This window comes from Sciurus vulgaris, assembly GCF_902686455.1.
Source record: "Sciurus vulgaris genome assembly, chromosome: 6".
In the NCBI taxonomy this organism is placed as follows: Eukaryota; Metazoa; Chordata; class Mammalia; order Rodentia; family Sciuridae; genus Sciurus; species Sciurus vulgaris.
In genome coordinates this window covers 5,943,768-5,956,757 of record NC_136466.1, presented here as the reverse complement: position 1 = coordinate 5,956,757, position 12,990 = coordinate 5,943,768, and the positions used below count along the sequence as shown (strand labels likewise).

The 12,990-nt window shown below is 38.9% G+C and overlaps 1 pseudogene across 1 annotated transcript; it reads right to left on the bottom strand.

Annotated features, from left to right (window-relative positions):
* Window positions 1–466: 466 nt before the first annotated feature.
* On the bottom strand, window positions 467–1,398 carry LOC306664006 (protein FAM3A-like; annotated as a pseudogene). The gene has a single exon. The product of its transcript is annotated as a protein FAM3A-like (transcript).
* Between the last annotated feature and the right edge of the window lie 11,592 nt (window positions 1,399–12,990).

Genomic DNA, 12,990 nt, shown 5'->3' with positions numbered 1-12,990 from the left:
CCATGTGCTGCATTAGGGGCTGTGACCAGGCTCCAGCTCCCCCACTGCCCAAGGCCAGTCTGCCCCAAGAGGACCCTCTCCTGCTGAGATTGAGGCTGGAGGCAGTCAGGCAGGTGAAGGTGGGCTCTAGGTTTGGCTCACTGAAAGCACTCACACTGTAAGCAAGTTTGGACCACAAGATAGTGAGTGGGTCCAGCAGGGAGAGGTTCTGGAAGATGCCCAACCTGCGAAGTGGTTGCTATAGTGAGAAGGATGGGCACCTAGAGCCTCTGCAGTCAGGGGCTCTAGGGAATAGGGAAGGAGAGGCCAGGAGTGAAGGAAGAAAGGGCAGTGTGGGGTCTGACTGTGGGGCCAGCTTTAGGAAAAGGAGATGGGTACCTGGGCTCCTGGGACAAAGTACAATGGCCAGCTCCACCATCTCCATCACCTTGGGGCCTTGTGGTCACTGCCTCAGAGCCCTGCTGTGTTGGGGCTGGTGTGCCACCTGCTTGGGCAGGGGTGAGGCCTTGACTCTGCGCTGGCACCAGGCAGCCTCCCTTGGCCTGGTCCTGGTGCATGGCTGTGCTAGCTGACCACACTTCTCCATGGGATGCAGCCTTCCATCTCCAGTGCCTCAGGCCAGCCCTCATACTTGTTGGTGTGCTTAATGTTCTTCACGTGCTGTTCAAAGGGACTGCTGTTCTGCACACCCTGGGTCCCCACATACACTCAGCTGTTGCAGAAAGCTAGCTCCTTGGCATTCCTGCTGCCCAGCTCACTGAAAAGATTCCTGGTCTCTTCATTCATCTTGGTGACTGGGTCGTTACAGGATGCCCCAAACACCAAGGTGCCTTCATACAGTGGATGAATGAACTTCAACAGATCATTGACATCTCCAGCCCACATGTTGGAGGCACTTGTCTCAATGTGCTCCAGGCTGATTCCATTCACCAGGGCAATGTTCAGCCCATGGCCCACATTGTCATTGACACTGCTCGTGAGCATCCTGTCTTCAAGGCAGATCTTGAGTTCCAAGACGTCGGCAGCCCTGCTAACCATGTGGAAAGCCAGGTGCTCCTGAGGACATGGCTGGGGCATGTAGTTCCTGGCCCATATTTCTGCAGTCACAGAGCTTTCTGAGTTGTTGAAGAATTGCTGGATGCGAGGAAATCCACTGACAGGCCCACCCAGGAAGATCCCGACTACCATCCATGTGAGACCCACTGTGACAACTAGGGCCACAATGTGGAGTGGGCCTGCCAACCTCATGTCCACTTCTCCTGCTGGGTTGGGACCGCCGGCAGGTGCACTGTTGGAGGTCAGTGTGCTCTGGCTGTGGGGAGATGTGTGCCCCATCAGGGAATGCACTCTTGGGCTAATGCCAGGCTCAACCCAGCCAGGAAAGGGAGCTGCACAGAACAACCCAGCAGGTCCCAAATGGTAGGCGGGAAAGGGTCTGATAGGGTTTAAATAAGGACATGAAAGAGAAATAAAGCATTTCAAAACTGCAAAGAATTATTTGGGTTGGAAGAAAAAGTATTATTTATTTTTTTTAATTACAATTTTTCAGTTTAGAATTTATTAATTACTATAATTAATACACCACAGAAAAATATTATGGTGATATTCATAATGTGTTTCCAAATGTTGTAGCATATCAATGTTTTACGCTTTTCCCACTGGACACAGACACCTTCATACTCACACTACATATATGTTGAGTAAAAAAGTGCAAAAAATCATTGAAAAAGAGAACATAATTATGAGCAGTATAAATACCAGAGATCCAAAATACTTCAATGAAATTCATATGTGATATTGAATCACTTTCTTTGTACAGTTATTGATATATTTGAATGTGTATCATTCATACAGATAAGTTCCTATCTACCTGCAAATCACCTATCAACTATTTTTCACGTTATATTTCTTCCTTAATTTGAGTGTATTTATTTACCTTCTCTGGAATTTCTGTGCAGACTATTTTGTGCATTTTCTACAAATATTGTAAGTAAGAGTAATTTGAAAACAAGAATTTTAAAGCAATAGGAAGCAGGATGAAGAACTATCACATGTTTTACATGCATACACTTCAGATGTCCCCAATGGTCCCTGTGTTCCTATAGTACCGCTGGCTGTCACAGCAATTACCATAAAGCAGTTTTATGGACTCTCTGGGATTGCTGTGCTCTTCACAGGATCAATCAATCATTTTCTGGGCTAGCTGACTCTTTGTATGAGATTGCAATTTGCTGAGGAGAATAAATGTGATGCTCAGACATGCTTTTGGACTCTAACTGCCAAGTATTCACACCTGAGTGTTGCTTGTTCTCAACAGGAAATGATGTGAGTTTCTCCTTGGTTTCTCCCATCTCTGCCTTGGTTTCACTCACCCTGTGTCTGCAGCCGGGGTGGGACAGTCCAGCCAGCACAGTGCCATGTGGGATGTGGGGAGCTCAGTCTCCTCTGCTGTGGGTAAACCTGGTGCCTTTCCAGTGGGCACCCTGGGCTCCCAGAGCTCAATCTGCAATGTACTGTTTTAGTTTCTGGGTATGCCATTTCAACTTTGGCTTCACCTCCACAGCTTTTCCTGTTACCCTGTCAGGACCACAGACCCTGCCAGTTTGCCTGGCCTGTCAGGTCCTTTTTTGAGACAGTGGTGGAAAACTCCATGACCCATTAACTTGAGCACCCTGCATTCCTGCAGAGCCAGCACAATGTACACAATGTTAATATCACTTCTCTGGGAGGCGGGGTGCAGCTGCCCCTGAGCCCGTATCCCAGAGGTGTTCTCTTGGGTGCCACCACAGGCAAATGCAATCACTTTTCTGGGCCCCGCTGTCACAGGCACAGCTGCCATGGCCCAGAGGTTTTCTCTTGCAGTGCACCTGCCCCCAGATGCTGCTGCCACAGGTGCCCAGAGGTCTTTTTTCCAGGTGCTGCTGCTGATGTTGATGCCAACACTCAGAAGTCTGCTGCCCTAGACCCTGCCTCAGAAGCCCGGCTGCCGTCTACACTGCTGTCACCTCTGCTGCTACTGTTGACACTGCTGCTGTCAAAGCTGTTGCTGCTCCCGGATGATACCCTCTCTGGGTGCTGTTGCAGCTGCAGCCACAGCTGACTCTGCTGCCAGGGCTGCCAATCCCTCTACCTACTGCCAATGCCCTGTAGTCTATAGCTGCTGCTGAGCCCCCCACCAGCTGCCACTGACTCCTGCACTGCCCAGAGGTCTGCTGCAAGGGAGACTCAAGGTTTGGTCACATGTGACCACATCCATTTTGAGGTGTCAGCCAAAGCCTGGGGTTTGTTTGGGGTTCCAATGGGTTTGCTGCCACTGCCATCTTTGGGCACAACTGCCCCTGTATGGGGACACTGGAAAGGACTGGGAGGTTCAGTGTCACAGTGTCTATGGCTTGGCTGAACCGGGGTCTCCTCCTGGGAGTGTGGGTTGCCACCATCTCGGTCCTGTCTCTCAGGATTGCTCATCCCTGGTGGTCTCTCTCCAAATTCCAGTGGCACTGAGATCTTGGGATTGCAATGTGGCTGAATGCAGGACAAATGAGTCACAGATTGGTGGGATAGTGGTTGGGTCTGCCAAGGCCTGTCTGGGCCAGGCAGTCTTGTGGGAAGTCAGAGACAGAGCTAAGAAGATTTTGGATGCTGGTGTAGACAGTTGCTCAACTTTCCACTGAGATTTATTTTATTATTACTTTTTCTTCTCTGCCATCTCTATCCACATTTAGAGCACATTTTTTTGTGCATCAGTTTGTTGAAGATGGTGATATATGCATGTCTGTTGCATTTCTGCTGTATATGCTTATATTTTTAATTATTTTCTCATCGTACGTATTCTCCCTCTCATTTGTCTGTTTTCTTAGATTCCCTTTCTACATTTTCTCCTAAGAGCCAATGTCTGTTGATTCCTCTTTCAATCCTCCTGTGGATTTTTGCTTATTGCTTCTCTCTTTCTCACTCATGAACTCCATGTCTTATACTGTTTTTGTTCTTTCTTTGTCCACTATTTGAGATTGAAAATCCATTTAGCAAATTTATTGTTTTTTATTGTGAACAGTCAACTCATCATTGCTGTTTATAGCAAAAGGGCAGTGGACACCTTGCTGAGCTATTAGAGTTGAGACTGTAAATTGTTTGCACTGAGTGCTGTTGATATTGGTCTCCCTCTTAGAGGCAGGGTACATGACTTCTTCAGTGACAATATAGGTCTGCAGGGTAGAAGCTGAATTGCCTCATACAACTAGATGGGAAAACATACAGGCAACATAAAAAAAAAACAAGAAATAAAAAGGCCACAAACCAAGCTGCCCCAATAAGAGAAGCCACTGACAAAACAGAAGAAATGTCCAAGAAGGAGTTTAGAATGTACATAGTTAATCTGATCTGTAAAGTAATGGATGGTATAAGGAGTAAAACTGGAGAGAAAATGCAGGAAGTGAAAGATCATTTGAATAAAGAATTAGAGATTGTGAAAACACAAAACAAGCAGGAATCCTTGAAATGAAGGAATGAGTAAATCAAATTATAAATTCAAAGGAAAGAATCACCAACAGGCAAGACCTTGTGGAACAGAGAACCTCAGACCATGAAGACAAAATATATAATATTGAAAATAATGTTGACCTTGCAGAGATGATGGTATGAATCCATGAACAGAACTTCCAAGAATTATTGGATAACATGAAAATATGAAATTTAAGAATTATTGGGATAGAAAAAGGAACAGAGACAAACAAAAGGAATGCACAATCTTTTCAATGACATATCAAAAAATTTCCCAAACCTAAAGAATGAAATGGAAAATTAAATACAGGGGGCTTGCAGGACCCCAAATGTCCCAACCTGCAGCAGAACCACACCAAGACACCTTATAATGAAAATGACTAAAATATAAAATAAGAATGAAACCTTGAAGGGCATGAGAGAAAAAAGGAAATTACATATAGGGTAAACCAATTCGGATCTCAACTGATTTCTCAACCCAGACTCTCAAACTAGGAGGTCATGGGACAATATATTTCAAACTTCAAAAGAAAATGGATGCCAACCAAGAATTTTATATCTATCAAAATTAAGCTTCAGATTTGAAGATGAAATAAAAACCTTCCATGACGAAGAAAAGTTGAAGAAATTGACAGTTAAAATCCTGCCCTTTAGAACCTTCTCAACAAAATATTCCATGAGGATGAAGTGAAACAAAAAGCGAAAACCAGCAAAGGGAAGAATTACATGAAAGGTATAGTTAAAGGAGAGACTAAATCAAATTAAAAGCCAGAAATAAACCAAAACGACTTGGTATATGAGTCACATCTCAGTAATAACCTTGGCTATTCATGGCCTGAGTTCATCAACCAGATGACATACACTAGTAGATTGTATTAACAAACAACACCCAACAATATTCTGTCTCCAAGAGGCTCACCTCATAGGCAAAGACATCCACAGACTGAAGATGAAAGAGTGGGAAAACCCTGTCACTCACATGGATTGCTTAAACAAGCAGGGGTTTTATCCTCATATGAGATAAAGTGAACTTCAGCCAAAGTTAACCAGAAGGGACAAAGAAGGTCATTTCATTCTGTGGAAGGGAATTATACAACAGCAAGACATAACAAGTGTAGATTTTTATGCCCCCCAAAATGGTGCATGTATGCACATCAAAGGAACCCTTCTCAGTTTCAAGAATCAAATAGATCACAACATAATAATGCTGGGTGAATTTAACATACCACTTTCACTACTGGACAGGTCCTCTAAACAAAAACTAAATAAACAAAATATAGAAATATATAACAAAATAAATAGTTTAGACTTACCAGACATATAGAGAATATTTCATTTATCAAAGCGTAAATAAAGTTTGACATAAATCCTTCTCTAAAACAGACCATATCTTATGGCACAAAGGAACACTTGCCCTAGAAAAAGAAGAAAAAATAAATGCCAAAAACAGGAAATAATTAACATAAGAGCTGAAAACAATGAAATTAAAACAAAAGTATCAATTGAAAAGATTGAGAAAACAAAAGTTGGTTCTTTGAAAAAAAATCAATAAAAGTGATAAACGCTTTGCAACACTAACAAAGAGAAAAATAGAGAAAACCGTTGCTAAAATACATGATGAAAAAGGAAATATCACAACAGACATCATTGAAATACAGAACATAATTAGAAACTATCATGAAAATTTATACTTCAACAAAATAGAAAATATTGAAGATATTGACAAATTTCTAGAGGTATATGACCTACCTAAATTGAATAAGGAGGTCATACAAGTTTTAAACAGAACAATTCCAAGTAATGAAATAGAAAGTGCCATTAAGAGCCTACCAGTTAATAATAACATAGGACCAGACATATTCTCAGCCAAGTTCTACAAGAGCTTCAAAAAATAATTAACATCAATATTCCTCAAATTATTCCATTAAGTAGAGGAGGGAACCCTTTCAAACTCATGCTATGAGGCTAATGTCACTCTGATACCTAAAGCAAAGACATCAAGGAAAGAAACCTTAGGCCGATATCCATAATGAACGTAGATTCTAAAATTCTCAATAAAATTCTGGCAAATTCCATGAAAACATATTAAGAAGAAAGTGCGGGGCTGGGCTTGTGACTCAGTGGTCGAGCAGTTGCCTGGCATGTGTGAGGTTCTGGATTCAATCCTCAGCACCACGTATGTATAATAATGAAAAATAAAGTCCACTGACAACTAAAAAAATATATATATATATTTATATATATATATATATATATATATATATATATATATATGACAAAACAATTCAGAAAAAAAGAGAGTGCACCATGATCAAATGGGTTTCATCCCAGGGATGCAGGTTTGGTTCAACATACAGAAATGAATAAATGTGATTCATCATATCAATAGACTTAAAACAAGAATCATATGATCATCTAAATAGATGCAGAAGAAGCACTTGACAAAACGAAACACCTCTTCATGTTCAAAATACTAGAAAACTAGGGATAGTAGGAACATACCTTAACATCATAAAATCCCTACATATTAGGCCAAAGGCCAACATAATTTTAAATGGAGAACAAGCGAAAGCATTTCCTTTAAAAACAAACACACTCTCTTTCACCCCATTTATTCAACGTTGTCCTTGAAACTGTAGCCAGAGAAATTAGAAAAAAGAAACTAAATGTAAAGAAGAACTGAAAGTATCACTATTTGCCAATATGATTCTATATTTGAAAGATTCAAAAAAAATTCCACCTGAAAACTTCTAGAACTAATAAATGAATTTACCAAAGTATCAGTCCTATACATCAGTAATGAATCCACTGAAAGAGAGATAAAGAACACTACCACATTCACAATTGCCTCAAAAAAAAAAAAAAAAAAAGAACTTGGGGAATCAATCTAACAAAAGAGGTGAAAGACCTCTACAATGAGAACTAAAGAACACTAAAGAAAGAAATGCTCCTGGATAGGCAGTATTGGTATTGTCAGAATGGCCATAGTACCAAAAACTTACACAAACTTAATTCAATTCCTATTAAAATGCTAATGACATTTTTCATGGACATAGAGGAAGCAATCCAGAAAATTCATTTGAAAAAATAAGAGACCCAGAATAGCCAAAGAAAGACTTAGCAAGAAGAGTGAAGCAGTAGGCATTCATTACAGTACCAGACCTCAAACTATGCTAGAGAGCTATAGGTATTAAAACAGGATAGTATTCGTACAGAAACAGACATGTAGACCGATGATACAGGATAGACACACAGAGACAAACTCACATAAATACAGGTATCACATATTAGACAAAGGTGCCAAAAACATTCACTGGAGAAAAGAGAGCTTATTCAACAAATGGGACTGGAAAACAAATAGAAGCCCACATGAAATAAAATAAAACTACAACAAAATAGAAACTACTGAAGACATTGACAAATTTCTGGAGACATACGCTCCTCCCAAATTGAACCAGGAGTACATACACAATTTAAACACAGCAATATCAAGCAATGAAATAGAAGAAGCCATTAAAAATCTACCATCCAAGAAAATCCCAGGACCAGACAGATTCTCAGCTCAGTTCTGCAAGACCTTCAAAGAATAACTCATTCCAATACTTCTCAAAATATTCCAGGAAATAGAAAAGGAGGTTACCCTACCAAACTCATTCTATGAAGCTAATATCACACTCATACCCAAACCAGGAAAAGACACATCAAGCAAAGAAAATTTTAGACCAATATTCTTGATGAATATAGATGCAAAGATCATTAACAAAATATTTGCAAACTGTATCCAAAACCATATTAAGAAAATTGTGCACCATGATGAAGTGGGATTCATCCCTGGAATGCAAGGATGGTTCAACATTTGTAAATCAATAAACGTAATCCATCCTGTCAAAAGATTAAGGATAAGAATCATATGGTTATTTGAACTGACACAGAAAAAGCGTTTGACAAAATACAACACCTCTTCATGCTCAAAACACTAGAAAAAATTGGGATAGTGGGAGCATACCTGCATGTTGTAAAGGCTATCTATGCTAAGCCCATGACCAACATCATTCTTAATGGAGAAAAACTGAAACCATTCCCTTTAAAAATGGGAGCAAGACAGTGATGTTCTCTTTCACCACTTCTATTCAACATTGTCCTCGAAACTCTAGCCAGACCAATTAGGCAGACTAAAGAAATTAAAGGGATATGAATAGGAAAAGAGGAACTTAAGCTGTCACTATTTGTGGATGACATGAGTCTATATTTAGAGGATCCAAAAACATCCTCCAGAAAACTTCTAGACCTCATCAATGAATTCAGAAAATAGCAGGCTATAAAATCAACAGGCATGAATCTAAAACATTTTTACATGCAAGCGACCAAAGAGCTGAAATGAAAATGAGGAAAACAACCCCATTTGCAATAGCCTCAAAAAAAAAAAATTTGGGAATCAATCTAACCAAAGAGGTAAAAAATCTCTACAATGAAAACTACAAAACACTGAAGAAAGAAATTAAGGAAGACTTTAGAAGCTGGAAATATCTCCCATGTTCTTGGATACGAAGAATTAATATTGTTAAAATGGCCATACTACCAAAAGTGCTATACAGATTCAATGCAATTCCAATTAAAATACCAATGAGGTACCTTACAGAAATAGAGCAAGCAATCATGAAATTCATCTGGAAGAATAAGAAACCCAGGATAGCTAAAGCAATCCTTAGCAGGAAGAATGAAACAGGGGGTATTGCAATACCAGAACTTCAACTATATTACAAAGCAATAGTAACAAAAACAGCATGTTATTGGCACCAAAATAGACAGGTAGATCAATGGTATGGAATAGAGGACACGGACACAAACCCAAATAAATACAATTTTCTCATACTATACAGAGGGGCCAAAAATATGCAACGGGGAAAAGATAGCCTCTTCAACAAATGGTTCTGGGAAAACTGGAAATCCATATGCAACAGAATGAAACTAAACCCTTATCTCTCACCCTGCACAAAACTCAACTCACAGTGGATCAAGGACCTTGAAATCAGACCAGAGACCCGGCATCTTATAGAAGGAAAAGTAGGTCCAAATCTTCAACTTGTTGGCTTAGTATCAGACTTTCTTAACAGGACTCCCATAGCACAAGAAATAAAAGCAAGAATCAATAATTGGGATAGTTTCAAACTAAATAGCTTTCTCTCAGCAAAGGAAACTATTAGCAATGTGAAGAGAGAGCCTACAGAGTGGGAGAATATCTTTGCCACTCATACTTCAGATAGAGCACTAATTTTCAGGATATATAAAGAACTCAAAAAACTCTACACCAAGAATGCAAATAACCCAATCAACAAATGGGGTAAGGAAATGAACAAACACTTCACAGAAGAAGATCTACAAGCAATCAACAAACATAAGAAAAAATGTTCACCATCTTTAGTAATATGAGAAATGCAAATCAAAACTACACTAAGATTCCATCTCACCCCAATTAGAATGGCGATTATCAAGAATACAAGCAACAATAGGTGTTGGAGAGGATGTGGGGAAAAAAGGTACACTCATACATTGCTGGTGGGGCTGCAAATTAGTGCAGCCACCCTGGAAAGCAGTGTGGAGGTTCCTTAGAAAATTTGGAATGGACCTACCATTTGACCCAGCTATCCCAACCCTTGGCCTATAGCCAAAAGACTTAAAATCAGCACAACCACAGAGATACAGCCACATCAATGATCATAGCTGCTCAATTCACAATAACCAGACTGTGGAACCAACCTAGATGTCCTTCAATTGATGAATGGATAAAGAAACTGTGGTATATATATACAATGGAATATAACTCAGCTATAAAGAATAATAAAGTTATGGCATTTGCAGGCAAATGGATGAAATTGGAGAATATCATGTTAAGTGAGATAAGCCAATCTCAAAAATCCAAAAGACGAATGATCTCACTGATAAGTGGATGATGACACATAATGGGGGTTGGGAAGGGGACAAGAATGGAGGAAGGAGGGATTGTATAGAGGGAAAAGAGAGGTAGGAGGGGTGGGGGGGAAGGAAAAAAATAACAAAATTAATGGAACATCATTACTCTATGTAAATGTATGAATATGCAAAAGATATGCTGTTACTCCATGTACAAACAGAAACAACATGTATCCCATTTGTTTACAAAAAAAAAAAAAGAAAGAAATTTAACCCTTCTCTCTCACTCTGCATGAAACTCAACTCACTGTGGATGAGAGATTTAGGCACTACAACAGAGGCCCTGTGACTACTAGAAGGAAAAGCAGGCCCAAGTCTTCACCATGTTGCCCTAGGTCTTGACTTACTTAACAAGATGCCTAAAACTCAAGAGGTCAAATGAAGGATCAATAAATGGGACAGATGCAAACTAAAAAGCTTCTTTTCAGTAAAAGAAACAAAAATAATGTGAAGAGAGATCCTACAGATTGGGAGAAAATCTTTACTTAGTGCACTGCAGATAAAGTATTAATCTCTAGGAATATGAGAACTCAAAAATTTAACACGAAAAAAACCCAAAACACAATCAATAAATGGGCGAAGGAAATGAACAGATACTTCACAGAAGATACACAATCTATCAATGAATATATGAAAAAATGTTCACCATCTCTAGCAATTAGAGAAATGCAAATTAAAAGTACCCTAATATTTCATCTCACTCCAGGCAGAATGGCAATTATCAAGAATTCAAGCAACAATTAATTTTGGTGAGAATGTGGAGAAAAAGGTACAGTCATACGGTGGTGGTGGGAATGCAAAAAGGTGCAACCTTTATGGAAAGCAGTGTGGAGATTCCTCAGATCTTGGAGTGGAATCATGATTTGACTCATTATTTCACTCCTTGGTTTATACCCAAAGGATTTAAAATCAGCATATTACAGTAATACAGTCACATTGATTTTATAGCAGTTCAATTTTCAATAGCTAAACTATGGAAACATCCTTGATGCCCTTTAACAAAGGAATGGATAAAGAAAATGTGGTATATATATGCAATGGAATATTACTCAGCTTTAAAGAAGAATGAAATTCTGGAATTTGCTGTTAATGGATAGAGTTAGAAAATATCATGCTAAGTGAAATAAACCAAACTCAAAAAAACCCAAAGGTCAAATGTTTCCTCTGATATGTGGATGTTAATTCACAATAATGGGGTGAATAGGGAATAACAGAGTTACAATATATTCGGAGGTGGGGAGTGAAGGGAGGGGAGAGGGTATGGGGGAAGGAATGATAGTACAGGGAAACAGACATTATTACCTCAACTCATGTGCATGTATGACTGCATGACCAATGTGATCCTGCAATATGTATAATCAAAAAAAGAGAGATTAGACTCTGTTTATGAATATCTATCAAAATATATTAATGCATTCTATTGTCATGTACAAGTAATTAGAACAAATAAAATAAAATTAAAAAAATAATGTGAATGTTTTCTGCCAGCTGACACCATAGTTTGGTCCCTGAAATTACTGCCATTGGTTTCTGAATGTCTTCATTGCTGAGCATGGTAAAACAACTTCTTGGACCCCTGTGCAAGCAGAGTGGCCCCAAGACACTTCTCAAGGGAATTTTCCCTTCTACATCCTTGAGTGTTCAATAAGGGTGGTCTTCCAAATTCTTTAGCTGTCCTCAATCTCTTTTCTGTTGTGTCTTTTTGAAATACTTTGCATCTCTTAAGGGACAAAGGAGGTTTGTCACCACACCTTTCTTGGCCTCAGTTTTTTAAATGAACACTTTAAAATCTTATCAAATCTGTTTTTTAATTCTACTAATATAAACAACTGCTCTTTTTACAATTCTATATGTCTCTGGCATTGATACAAGTATTCTAATGTTTTTATTAAACTGGGAAAAGTCTGATGGTTCTGGCATAATGTTGTCTGTCATGAATTTCACCTCAAAACACTTAATAAAGTTACCGTATTGTCTTGTTGGTGGTTAAACTCTCATCAAATTTCTAACTATGGGCTGTGTTAATTCTTCGTCTTTTGCAATTTTGATTCTACAAAGCACTGACAAACCTAATCACAAAAAAGCTCTAAAAAGTACTCTTAAATATAGTTTCCTCATGAGGGCAGGCCTATTATTTCAAAAAGCTATTTTTCAAATATATATTTTTGAGAGAATTGATATTACCATGAAAAAATTGTTTTCTTGGTTCATGACTAATACACAAAGTAAATGTTTTTACTAAATTTTGCAAAAGTTCTATACCACACCCACATACTTACAGGGCTTTGCATTATTTGACACAAAATATGAGATACCATGAAGTCCTCACATCTATATCTTTTTTCATCTCCTTTGCCACCATGTCTTTCAAAAAAAAATATAAGTAAAATGTCTGAAAATATTCATCAAAGTGACTCCTCTCAATTGGACTGGTGGTTGTAATTCAAATTCTTTCTAACTTTATGCATTAAATTTAAACTTTATTTACCTGGTTACCTCAACTCATGAAAAACTCATGAATTA